Consider the following 14,056-nt stretch of genomic DNA (forward strand, 5'->3'; position numbering starts at 1 on the left):
AGTTACACTGCAGTTGCACACATACTCAGACAAGCAGGACTAAAGCTTAAGGGGTCAATGCCTCCTCACAGCTGTCAGTGATCTACAATCCAGGCAAGCTACAATGACACATGCATCGCCTCCTGCTCTTCGCCACTCCCCTCTCATAACACACATAAAGCTTCAGCACAATGCGTGCGTCAACATTTCCCTTCTTCACAAGTACAGACCAGGGATTTTTCCCTGGTCTGTACTTGTGAAGTCCAAACAGTGTACATTTTTTAAATCAAAATTAGGGATGGAAAAATGCTTTCAGTATAAACTTAAACGACTAAAACCAGATAGAGAGTATGTAGATGATAATGAGATCTATATATTTTTTAATAATATGATCGTTGAGAACTAACAATCACAAATAAAAGCTAGTCAGGGAGAATTGAAAATCCCCAAAACAATGAATTTAGCAGATTTTGTTACTATGTTACAGCAAAAGAACCCCAGCATTAGCCAAAGCAAAATGCATAGAATTGCAGGAAATATGCTGTAAAACGGCAACATTTTCTTTCAGCTCCACAAATGTTCAATATGTTGCCAAGATGGGGGCCTCTAAAATTCAGCTGCTCCGACCACACCCATTACCTAAGCCCCCTTTTGAGCCAGAAAAACCCCTGCAGACAGGTCTGGAACTGCATTGTGACTAGAGTCCGTAGCCTGCCAGTGCCTATGGCCCTAAACATGCGACATTCACATAGAAAGGTCTTTCAGCCAAACAAGAGATGTGCTGCCTTGCCTTTGACTGTCAGTGACTTATCATGCACCTCACAACTCTCTAATTCTGTGTCGGTTTGCATGTAACAAATTTAATTAAATTCTAAAATGTATTTTTTCCATCTGAGCCTTATCCATCTATATTCTATTGGGATATGGTTGTCTACTTTGTATCCATCCTAAAAAAAGTACTAGCTATGAAAAGAGACATGTAATGTGAATTAGAGTTCCAAAGTTTACATTAAAAGAAAAGCTGGTCACACTGTCCACTGATTCAGAAAGGATTAGGAAAGAATGCGGGGATGTGAGGGCTATCAATATCACTATGAAAAAAAGGTATACTTTCAATGTGGAAAACCTGTTGTGTATTCTGTTAACTACATAACTAAAGGTTCAACCGATGATCACTCAAATACGTAATACCTAGCTATCCACTGTTAATAAAAAAACCTAACGCGGTTCTTTAGTAAAGTAAAGGCTTTACATTTATGGTTAGCGTAATAGCCAACAATACCATAGACTTCGTGTAAACACAAGCCTTAACGTTCGCTATCTAACGTTAGCTACTATGGTTATTTCAAATACTTTCCAGATATCTAGCAAACATAGTTAAGGTTAACTTTAAATGCAAGTCCGATAAATAAAATTGCTTTGATGACAAATCATGTACTTACATGCCGGGAACTAGCTAGGCTAGCTAACTAAGAAGTACAAAAATATTTTGGGGAAATCTTTGATACAAAGGCAGAGATAGCTAGCTAGCTACCACTAGCCAAGCCAAGGTGCTCTCTGAGCATAGCTAACTAGCATTAGCGGCTGGCTAGACATAACGATAGCTAAACGAAGATAGAAAACTACAAAACAAAAACAGACATTTGACAACAATCTTTCAGTAGCATTAACTTCAAAATAACGATAAATACCACTTAGCTACACATTCACCAACGTTAGCTAGCTAAACAAATAGGTGCTATCGAAGTGCGACGACTATTAGCTTGCCTGGCTACCAAGCTAACTATGTTGCTCAAGCTGCTTGAGAAGTCTTGAGTCGATCGAGCAGGGGATTGATAGCTAAGGTTAGCTGACGAAGTGTCGTTCGCGCCGTGTTTTAGCTTTATGAAAAGCTGAAATTAAACTTACCACGAATGTGTTTCTTATTCTGAATACAAGATCCGTTCGCAGTTATGTTTTCAATCGAATTATTGCTTTAAATGGCCCAAAACAAGGAATTTGCTCCAACTTATTATTTTCAGTTGTTTTCTTCACTTCCTGATAGACGCCGCCATCTTGCAAGCAGATATTTCCTCTGCTGTCGTCACTCGGTATGTCACACAGTGGGATAATCCTGCAGCGTTCAATTGCTAGTCGGAACTAGGAAACTCGGAAACTTTCCGATTGCTAATTGGTTGACTGCGGCACGTGTATAACTAAAACCAGTTAGCAAGTCGTATATTTCCGAGATTCCTAGTTCCGACTAGTATAGGAACGCAGCATCAGTGATGTCGCTATTTAATGGTGCATTCAAGACAACTGGGAACTGGGAAAATACGAGGTCAAATAATGACGTCAGCGATCTTCAGATCGGAAAGTCGGAGCTCTAAGACAGAGGTCCGAGCTCCCGATTTGGATGAACACAATTAGACCCAACTAAATCACGAGAAAACAAAAATATATTTACTTGACACATTGGAAAGATTTTTTTTCCCCACCTTTATTTAACCAGGTAGGCAAGTTGAGAACAAGTTCTCATTTACAATTGCGACCTGGCCAAGATAAAGCAAAGCAGTTCCACACATACAACGACACAGAGTTACACATGGAGTAAAACAAACATACAGTCAATAATACAGTAGAAAAATAAATCTATATACAATGTGAGCAACTGAGGTGAGATAAGGGAGGTAAAGGTAAAAATAGGCCATGGTGGCGAGGTAAATACAATATAGCAAGTAAAACACTGGAATGGTAGATTTGCAGTGGAAGAATGTGCAAAGTAGAAATAGAAATAATGGGGTGCAAAGGAGCAAAATAAATAAATACAGTAGGGGAAGGGGTAGTTGTTTGGGCTAAATTGTAGATGGGCTATGTACAGGTGCAGTAATCTGTGAGCTGCTCTGACAGCTGGTGCTTAAAGCTAGTGAGGGAGATAAGTGTTTCCAGTTTCAGAGATTTTTGTAGTTCGTTCCAGTCATTAGCAGCAGAGAACTGGAAGGAGAGGCGGCCAAAGGAGGAATTGGCTTTGGGGGTGACCAGAGAGATATACCTGCTGGAGTACGTGCTACAGGTGGGTGCTGCTATGGTGACCAGCGAGCTGAGATAAGGAGGGACTTTACCTAGCAGGGTCTTGTAGATGACCTGGAGCCAGTGGGTTTGGCGACGAGTATGAAGCGAGGGCCAGCCAACGAGAGCGTACAGGTCGCAGTGGTGGGTAGTATATGGGGCTTTGGTGACAAAACGGATGGCACTGTGATAGACTGCATCCAATTTATTGAGTAGGGTATTGGAGGCTATTTTGTAAATGACATCGCCGAAGTCGAGGATCGGTAGGATGGTCAGTTTACGAGGGTATGTTTGGCAGCATGAGTGAAGGAGGCTTTGTTGCGAAATAGGAAGCCAATTATAGATTTAATTTTGGATTGGAGATGTTTGATGTGAGTCTGGAAGGAGAGTTTACAGTCTAACCAGACACCTAGGTATTTGTAGTTGTCCACATATTCTAAGTCAGAACCGTCCAGAGTAGTGATGCTGGACGGGCGGGCAGGTGCGTAAAGAGTAAAAGGAGCAGGTTTCTGGGAACATAAAACAGCTTCAAGGTATAATGTACAGACAAAGGTATGGTAGGATGTGAATACAGTGGAGGTTGTAACGGCAGTCTAAGTCGTCCTCCTCCTCAGACGAGGAGAGGCGAGAAGGATCAGAGGACCAATACGCAGCGTGGTAATTTTCCATAATGAATTTAATCACCACAAAACAATACACTATACAAAATAACAAAAACACATACCGTCACAGTCCTAGCTGGTGCAGAACACAAACACAGAGACAGGAAACAACCACCCACAATCCCCAACACAAAACAAGCCACCTATATATGATTCTCAATCAGGGACAACGATTGACAGCTGTCTCTGATTGAGAACCATATCAGGCTGAACATAGAAACAGACGAACTAGACACACAACATAGAATACCCACCCCAACTCACGCCCTGACCAACTAAACACATACAAAACAACAGAAAACAGGTCAGGAACGTGACAGAACTCCCCCCTCAAGGTGCGAACTCCGGGCGCACCCCTAAAACTCAAGGGGAGGGTCTGGGTGGGCATCTGTCCGCGGTGGCGGCTCCGGCGGTGGACGAGGACACCACTCCACCACTGTCTTTGTCCCCCTCCTTAGCGTCCTTTGAGTGGCGACCCTCGCCCCCGACCATGGTCCAGGAACCTTCACCAAGGCCCCTCCTAAATAGAGGAGACAACTCAGGACCGAGAGGTAGCTCAGGGCAGAGAGGTAGCTCAGGACAGAGAGGTAGCTCAGGACAGAGAGGTAGCTCAGGACAGAGAGGTAGCTCAGGACAGAGAGGTAGCTCAGGACAGAGAGGTAGCTCAGGACAGAGAAATCGCTCCGGACTGGGTGGCCGCTCATGACTGGGTGGCAGCTCATGACTGGGTGGCAGCTCATGACTGGGTGGCAGCTCATGACTGGGTGGCAGCTCATGACTGGGTGGCAGCTCATGACTGGGTGGCAGCTCATGACTGGGTGGCAGCTCATGACTGGAGGGCAGCTCATGACTGGAGGGCAGCTCATGACTGGAGGGCAGCTCCTGACTGGAGGGCAGCTCCTGACTGGAGGGCAGCTCCTGACTGGCTGGCGGCTCTGGCGGCTCCTGACTGGCTGGCGGCTCTGGCGGCTCCTGACTGGCTGGCGGCTCTGGCGGCTCCTGACTGGCTGGCGGCTCTGGCGGCTCCTGACTGGCTGGCGGCTCTGGCGGCTCCTGACTGGCTGGCGGCTCTGGCGGCTCCTGACTGGCTGGCGGCTCTGGCGGCTCCTGACTGGCTGGCGGCTCTGGCGGCTCCTGACTGGCTGGCGGCTCTGGCGGCTCCTGACTGGCTGGCGGCTCTGGCGTCTCCTGACTGGCTGGCGGCTCTGGCGTCTCCTGACTGGCTGGCGGCTCTGGCGTCTCCTGACTGGCTGGCGGCTCTGGCGGCTCCTGACTGACGGACGGCTCTAGCGGCTCCTGACTGACGGACGGCTCTAATGACTCGGGACAGACGGGCGGCTCTGAAGGCTCGTGGCAGACGGACGGCTCAGACGGCGCTGGGCAGACGGACGGCTCAGACGGCGCTGGGCAAACGGACGGCTCAGACGGCGCTGGGCAGACGGACGGCTCAGACGGCGCTGGGCAGACGGACGGCTCAGACGGCGCTGGGCAGACGGACGGCTCAGACGGCGCTGGGCAGACGGACGGCTCAGACGGCGCTGGGCAGACGGACGGCTCAGACGGCGCTGGGCAGACGGATGGCTCAGACGGCGCTGGGCAGACAGGCAGCTCAGACGGTGCTGGGCAGACGAGCAGTGCAGGCAGCTCAGACGGCGCTGGACAGATGAGCAGTGCAGGCAGCTCAGACGGCGCTGAGCAGACGAGCAGTACAGGCGGCGTTGGGCAGACGGCCGACTCTGACCTGCTGAGGCGCACAGTAGGCCTGGTGCGTGGTGCCGGAACTGGTGGTACCGGACTGGAGACACGCACCTCAAGGCTAGTGCAGGGAGCAGGAACAGGGCACACTGGACTCTCGATGCGCACTATAGGCCTGGTGCGTGGTACCGGAACTGGAGGTACCGGGCTGAAGGCACGCACCTCAGGGCGAGTGCGGGGAGAAGGAACAGTGCGTACAGGGCTCTGGAGACGCACAGGAGGCTTGGTGCGTGGTGCCGGAACTGGTGGTACTGGGCTGGAGACACGCACCACAGGGAGAGTGCGTGGAGGAGGAACAGGGCTCTGGAGACGCACTGGAAGCCTGGTGCGTGGTGTAGGCACTGGTGGTACTGGGCTGGGGCGGGAAGGTAGCGCCGGATATACCGGACCGTGCAGGCGTACTGGCTCCCTTGAGCACTGAGCCTGCCCAACCTTACCTGGTTGCATGCTCCCCGTAGCCCGTCCAGTGCGGGGAGGTGGAATAACCCGCACTGGGCTGTGTTGGCGAACCGGGGACACCATGCGTAAGGCTGGTGCCATGTACACCGGCCCGAGGAGACGTACTGGAGGCCAGATATGTAGAGCCGGCTTCATGGCACTTGGCTCAATGCTCACTCTAGCCCGCCCAGTGCGGGGAGGTGGAATAACCCGCACCGGGCTATGCACCCGTACAGGAGACACCGTGCGCTCTTCCGCATAACACGGTGTCTGCCCGTACTCCTGCTCTCCACGGTAAGCATGGGAAGTGGGCGCAGGTTTCCTACCTGCCCTCGCCACACTACCCTTTAGCCCCCCCCCCAAGAAATGTTTGGGGTTTCTTCACGGGCTTCCAGCCCCGCTTCCGTGCTGCCTCCTCAGACCACCGCTCCTGGGCTTTAGCTGCCTCCATCTCTTCCTGAGAGCGGCGATATTCTCCAACCTTAGCCCAGGGTCCTTCTCCGTTAAATATTTGCTCCCATGACCATTCCTCCTGGTACCGCTGCTGCTGTCGCTGCTGCCCGTTGCCACGCTGCTTGATCCTTGTTTGGTGGGTGGTTCTGTAACGGCAGTCTAAGTCGTCCTCCTCCTCAGACGAGGAGAGGCGAGAAGGATCAGAGGACCAATACGCAGCGTGGTAATTTTCCATAATGAATTTAATCACCACAAAACAATACACTATACAAAATAACAAAAACACATACCGTCACAGTCCTAGCTGGTGCAGAACACAAACACAGAGACAGGAAACAACCACCCACAATCCCCAACACAAAACAAGCCACCTATATATGATTCTCAATCAGGGACAACGATTGACAGCTGTCTCTGATTGAGAACCATATCAGGCTGAACATAGAAACAGACGAACTAGACACACAACATAGAATACCCACCCCAACTCACGCCCTGACCAACTAAACACATACAAAACAACAGAAAACAGGTCAGGAACGTGACAGAGGTAAACCTAGGCATTGAGTGATGAGAGAGATATTGTCTCTAGAAACATCATTGAAACCAGGTGATGTCATCGCATGTGTGGGTGGTGGAACTGAAAGGTTGGATAAGGTATAATGAGCAGGGCTAGAGGCTCTACAGTGAAATAAGCCAATGAACACTAACCAGAACAGCAATGGACAAGGCATATTGACATTAAGGAGAGGCATGCTTAATTAACAAAACAACTGAGCAAACTAGAATTATATTTGGCCCTAAACAGAGACTACATATTGGCAGAATACCTGACCACTGTGACTGACACAAACTTAAGGAAAGCTTTGACTATGTACAGACTCTGTGAGCATAGCCTTGCTATTGAGCAAGGCTGCAGTAGGCAGACATGGATCTCAAGAGAAGACAGGCTATGTGCACACTGCCCACAAAATGAGGTGGACTTCCTAACCTCCTGCCAAATGTATGACCATATTAGAGACACATATTTCCCCCAGATTACACAGATCCACAAAGAATTCGAAAACAAACCCGATTTTGATAAACTCCCATATCTACTGGGTGAAATACCACAGTGTGCCATCACAGCAGCAAGATTTGTGACCTGTTGCCACAAGAAAAGGGCAACCAGCGAAGAACAAACACCATTGTAAATACAACCCATATTTATGTTTATTTATTTTCCCTTTTGTACTTTAACAATTTGCACATTGTTACAACACTGTATATATACATAATATGACATTTGTAATGTCTTTATTCTTTTGGAACTTCTGTGAGTGTAATGTTAACTGTTCATTTTTATTGTTAATTTCACTTTTGTATATTATCTACTTCACTTGCTTTGGCAATGTTAACATATGTTTCCCATGCCAATAAAGCCATTGAATTGAATTGAATAGAACGTTCTCCAGTTGGAGCATTTTTTCCCCCTGAGTTCCCAGTCTTCTTGAACGCACTGAAGTCGGAAGTTAGAGATTTCTGAGTTCCGAGTTCCCAGTTGTTTTGAACGCGGCAATAGTGGCTTGAAGCTCGTGGATCGCAAACAGTATTCCTTGCCTGCGGAAGTAACTGACGATTGAAAACAAAACAAATAGATACGTGAGTACAGAATGTACAGCAATAAGCATTGCCAACAATTGCATTTAATACAATTTAGCCAACTGAAACCACAGTCTATCGCCCACCTTCGTAACATTCTCAGCTATTTTGAATAGGACTATAGCTACATGAGTAAAACAAATACCATCATCAACAATAGTACTTTCAATGCCGGCTGTTTTTAAACTTCAATAATTTTTTACTAAGTTCACTTTTGCTATAGCTTGGCCTACATCATTGGATTTGATTTTCAAATGATTTATAGTAAATGGGAAAGTATTCGTCTCAGAAGTTTTCATAATGGCTGGACCCCAGTATGGCCAGATCAGCTTGTCCTTTGGTACATGGCCAGTGGTCACTTGTTTGACTAGGCTGGGACCAAGGCTTGGGTGTTGTCAGACATGGCTCTCACATCCTCTCCTTTGGTTTCAAAATAGGCTACAGACACATCAAATCAAATTGTATGTGTCGCATGCGCCTTACCGTGAAATGCTTACTTACAAGTTCTTAATTAACCAACAATGCAGCTTTAAGAAAATATTTACTATAAACAAAAAAAAAGTGTTAAACCATTACACCTGATTCAGCTTCCTTAAAGCAATAACAGAGAGCCACACAAAAAAGTAATCTCTGTACCACATAATAATAATCTTGTACAAAGTAGCCTCATAGGCCTATACTGTACATTGAACAAAATGAAATGTTAATTCAGCATCGATACAGACATGGAAACCATAATTAGCCCATAATATTAATACATTTATATTCCCATTAAGGTAAACTAAGAAGCATATTTCGATGAACAGAGGAGCTGTGTGTGTATCATTTCCTGGTTTCTGTCATTTTGGCTGCTGAGTTATTGAATGATGCAACTGGAAGAGGTCCAATTGTTTCCAGTAAACACAGCCTTCCTTGTACAAAAGTACCCATTTTCCCAACAAAGGGGTAGAATGAATTACAGGGTGAGGTTAATTGAGACAAATTGACAAGGGACAGACAAGGTGGCACATTGCTTTGTCTAGACAGAGGTGTATCACCTCTTACTTTTGTGGGCCTGGATTGGAGTATAAAGTTATGGTTGCACATAAAAACAGATGCCAGTAAGTCCTTTACAAACCAAATGAAATATTATCCAACACTGATAACAAACAGGATGGAACAGGGATGGACATTTTGTAGCTCAAATTATTTCTGGCTCACTTCTGGGTATTGTGTTGTGTAATAGTGTTTTTAGAGATCAACAATGCATATCTCCATTTTCAAGATCCAATGACATTTCCTAAAGATCACAATCCAAATTTGATGGTTATGATCTCTCCTCATTTCCCTCATGTACACTTGAAGTCGGAAGTTTACATACACCTTAGCCAAATACATTTAAACTCAGTTTTTCACAATTCCTGACATTTAATCCAAGCAAAAATTGCCTTTTTTAGGTCAGTTAGGATCACCACTTTATTTTAAGAATGTGAAATGTCAGAATAATAGTAGAGAGAATTATTTCTTTCAGCTTTTATTTCTTTCATCACATTCCCAGTGGGTCAGAAGTTTACATACACTCAATTAGTATTTGGTAGCATTGCCTTTAAATTGTTTAACTTGGGTCAAACGTTTCGGGTAGCCTTCCACAAGGTTCCCACAATAAGTTGGGTGAATTTTGTCCCGTTCCTCCTGACAGAGCTGGTGTAACTGGGTCAGGTTTGTAGGCCTCCTTGCTCGCACACACTTTTTCAGTTCTGCTCACACATTTTTCTATAGGATTGAGGTCAGGGCTTTGTGATGGCCACTCCAATACCTTGACCTTGTTGTCCTTAAGCCATTTTGCCACAACTTTGGAAGTATGCTTGGGGTCATTGTTCATTTGGAAGACTCATTTGCGACCAGGCTTTAACTTCCTGACTGATGTCTTGAGATGTTGCTTCAATATATTCACATAATTGTCCTTCCTCATGATGCCATCTATGTTGTGAAGTGCACCAGTCCCTCCTGCAGCAAAGCACCCCCACAACATGATGTTGCCACCCCCGTGCTTCACGGTTGGGATGGTGTTCTTCGGCTTGCAAGCCTCCCCCTTTTTCCTCCAAACATAACGATGGCCATTATAGCCAAACAGTTCTACTTTTGTTTCATCAGACCAGAGGACATTTCTCCAAAAAGTACGATCTTTGTCCCCATGTGCAGTTGCAAACCGTACTCTGGCTTTTTTATGGCGGTTTTGGAGCAGTGGCTTCTTCCTTCCTTTCAGGTTATGTCGATATAGGACTCGTTTTACTGTGGATATAGATACTTTTGTACCTGTTTCCTCCAGCATCTTCACAAGGTCCTTTGCTGTTGTTCTGGGATTGATTTGCACTTTTCGCACCAAAGTACGTTCATCTCTAGGAGACAGAACGCGTCTCCTTCCTGAGCGGTATGACGGCTGCGTGGTCCCATGGTGTTTAAACTTGCATACTATTTTTTGTACAGATGAACGTGGTACCTTCAGGCGTTTGGAAATTGCTCCCAAGGATGAACCAGACTTGTGGGGATTTACAATTTTTCTTCTGAGGACTTAGCTAATTTCTTTTGATTTTCCCATGATGTCAAGCAAAGAGGCACTGAGTTTGAAGGTAGGCCTTGAAATACATCCACAGGTACACCTCCAATTGACTCAAATTATGTCAATTAGCCCATCAGAAACTTCAAATGCCATGACATCATTTTCTGGAATTTTTCAAGCTGTTTAAAGGCACAGTCAACTTAGTGTATGTAAACTTCTGACCCACTGGAATTGTGATACAGTGAATTATAAGTGAAATAATCTGTCTGTAAACAATTGTTGGATAAATTACTTGTGTCATGCACAAAGTAGATGTCCTAACCGACTTGCCAAATCTACAGTTTGTTAACAAGAAATTTGTGGAGTGGTTGAAAAACGAGTTTTAATGACTCCAACCTAAGTGTATGTAAACTTCCAACTTCAACTGTATGTATACAGAGACCTCAATCCCAATGGTTTATAATATTACGGTATGCGATTATTTGCCTGTTCTTGTTCACAGCTGCCAAAGTTCAATTTCTGCTGTGATTTCCTTATTACACCAATACCCTTTCTCTGTGCGCATTGAGTGACTTCCCATTCATTAAATATTAAAGCCACCTATTGAGTGCAATGAGACAAACCAAATATAAGCAAGGTAACTACTTTTCCTGCCATATTTGAATAGTTTGTAATAAAATAGATCATGTGTTGTCCCCACACATGACCTATTTTGCATTATTGTAGCACAGCCTATAAACTACGCTGAAAATTACAGTTTGGTGTTTGCATACTGTAAATTTGAATTTGGCACTCTCTGCTGGAAGAAATGTGCAAGTACATGTAATGCCCATTAGGCCTGTTTGATGATTGGCACAGTTAATCATTTCTTTAAGACATACAACATACAAACCACACATAATTTATAGCCTAGGTATATAATGTGTTCAATCTGAAATTAGGTCAAACTAAATAGAGAGTAGGCCTATCCTGTATGTGCAATAATGTAGCCTACGTTGTATAAACCATATTGGCCTACACATTGCTTAACACACGAATGTGACTTGAGAAGCACTTCGTAAATGACCCCATCTTATGCGACCTATGTAAATCCCTGATGAACCCGGATTGCGTAATTTACCCCAAAGTCTCATTTGTCTCTAGTTCATTATGTCCTTGTAAATATACTGTGTTTGCCCGATGTAGCCATAATTTCATTAATCCATGGCCCAAATGAGTGGCCAGACAGTAAGATTTGCTGTCTTTTTCAGTGGGGTACATATTCTTTCAAATTTTGTATTGAGATTCTGTCTATTTTGTGAGGACTTTTAAAGGTATTGCCTGGATATGTTTTTGGCAAATAGTTAAATTATGAATGTTTTTTTTCTTAAGACAGGTAGTTATTAGATCATATAGTAGATCATTGATTCAAATGGCAGTTGTATTCCACTTTTGTTTTTCTTTACAGTGGTCAGTGCTATTGATTCTCCAGGGACCCTTCGTATGTTTCATCTGCAGATGGAGAGATTTTCTTGTTTTCTCTGACTGCCCTTGCTGTCCTTCACTGCATGAACACCACTCCAAAGTTCCAAGAGTAAGTCAATGATTTCATGTCTTATTGTCAACCTATCGGGTCATTTAAATGTCTTATAAAGTTATAAAAAACATTTTTTTTAGGGTAGTAGACTTCAATCAATCAATCAATAGCTTTAAAGCATTGTTTTTGTTCCTTATGCAGCATAATAAAATCCCGTATGAGATTTGAATCAAAGGTCATTCTTCCCAAATGTGCTCTTTTTACATGTTTTTGAACTTCATATTTTTTTTATTAATAAATAGTAATATTCACAAGTTGTAGTTTATGTGGAACTATGACCAAATATTTTGCAGACTAAACCCTCTAGACTGATTTATGGCAGTCATTCATTCTAATGTAGGCTCCATACTCAACGACCCAGTTGAACAGTGTTAATACTCTTTGCTACAGCTTGAGGGCACTATCAGCTCATGTGACTTAGACCTATGAATTCATACACATGGATTTCTGACACATAAATCCTTGACCTCTTGTGGAACAAGTAATACCCTGGCTTGTGTGAATTCCAATTGTCTGAAGATTGGCCAACTCTGACTTTCCACGCCTGAAACCCACGTATGTAAATTATGAAATTCAGATTATATGGTGATAGGTAAAAAATACTTTGTTAATAAACGGGAGGTCAAAAGAGGCTTGTGAATTCAGAGAGACCATATAAGAACATGTCTTTGACATCAAATGCATTTGCAGACTTTCTCTCACCTCTCTGGAATATATACAGTACCAGTCAAAAGTTTGGACACCTACTCATTCAAGGGTTTTTCTTTTTACTATTTTCTACATTGTAGAATAATAGTGAAGAAATCAAAACTATGAAATAACACGTATGGAATCATGTAGTAACCAAAAAATTGTTAAACGAATCAAAATATATTTTATATTTGAGATTCTTAAAATCATCCACCCTTTGCCTTGATGACAGCTTTGCACACTCTTGGTGTTATCTCAACCAGCTTCATGAGGTAGTAACCTGGAATGCATTTCAATTAACAGGTGTGCCTTGTTGAAAGTTAATTTGTGGAAATTCTTTCCTTCTTAATGCATTTGAGCCAATCAGTTGTGTTGTGACAAGGTAGGGGTGGTATACAGAAGACGGCCCTATTTGGTAAAAGACCAAGTCCATATTATGGCAAGAGCAGCTAAAATAAGCAAAGAGAAACAACAGTCCATCATTACTGTAAGATATGAAGGTGTCAATCCGGAAAGTTTCTTTAAGTGCAGTCACAAAAACCATCAAGCGCTATGATGAAAATGTCTCTCATGAGGACCGCCACAGGAAAGGAAGACCCAGAGTTACCTCTGCTGCAGAGAATACGTACATTAGAGTGAACTGCACCTCAGATTGCAGCCCAAATAAATGCTTCACAGAGTTCAAGTAACAGACACATCTCAACATCAACTGTTCAGAGGAGTACTCCCTGTTCACTTACGACTGCATGGCCAGGCATGACTCCAACACCATCATTAAGTTTGCTGATGACACAACAGTGGTAGGTAGACCTGATCACCGACAATGATGAGACAGCCAATAGGGAGGAGGTCAGAGACCTGGCCGTGTGGTGCCAGGACAACAACCTCTCTCTCAACATGATCAAGACAAAGGAGATGATTGTGGACTACAGGAAAGTAGGACCGAGCACGCCCCCATTCTCATCGACAGGGCTGTAGTGGAGCAGGTTGAGAGCTTCAAGTTCCTTGGTGTCCACATCACCAACAAACCTATCATGGTCTAAACACACCAAGACAGTCGTGAAGAGGGCACGACAAAACCTATTCCCCCTCAGGTGACTGAAAAGATTTGTCATGGGTCCTAAGATCATCAAAAAGTTCTACAACTGCACCATCGAGAGCATCCTAACTGGTTGCATCACTGCCTGGTATGGCAACTGCTCAGCCTCCGACCGCAAGGCACTACAGAGGGTAGCGCATACGGCCCAGTACAGCCGTCTTCATCGACCTGGCCAA

General features: G+C 44.4%; 1 pseudogene; it reads left to right on the top strand.

Moving 5' to 3' along the window:
• The first annotated feature begins 575 nt into the window (after positions 1-575).
• The window catches only part of LOC120053180, a 72,383-nt pseudogene continuing 58,902 nt past the window's right edge, over positions 576-14,056 (top strand).

Source organism: Salvelinus namaycush, chromosome 9 (genome assembly GCF_016432855.1).
Source record: "Salvelinus namaycush isolate Seneca chromosome 9, SaNama_1.0, whole genome shotgun sequence".
NCBI lineage: Eukaryota > Metazoa > Chordata > Actinopteri > Salmoniformes > Salmonidae > Salvelinus > Salvelinus namaycush.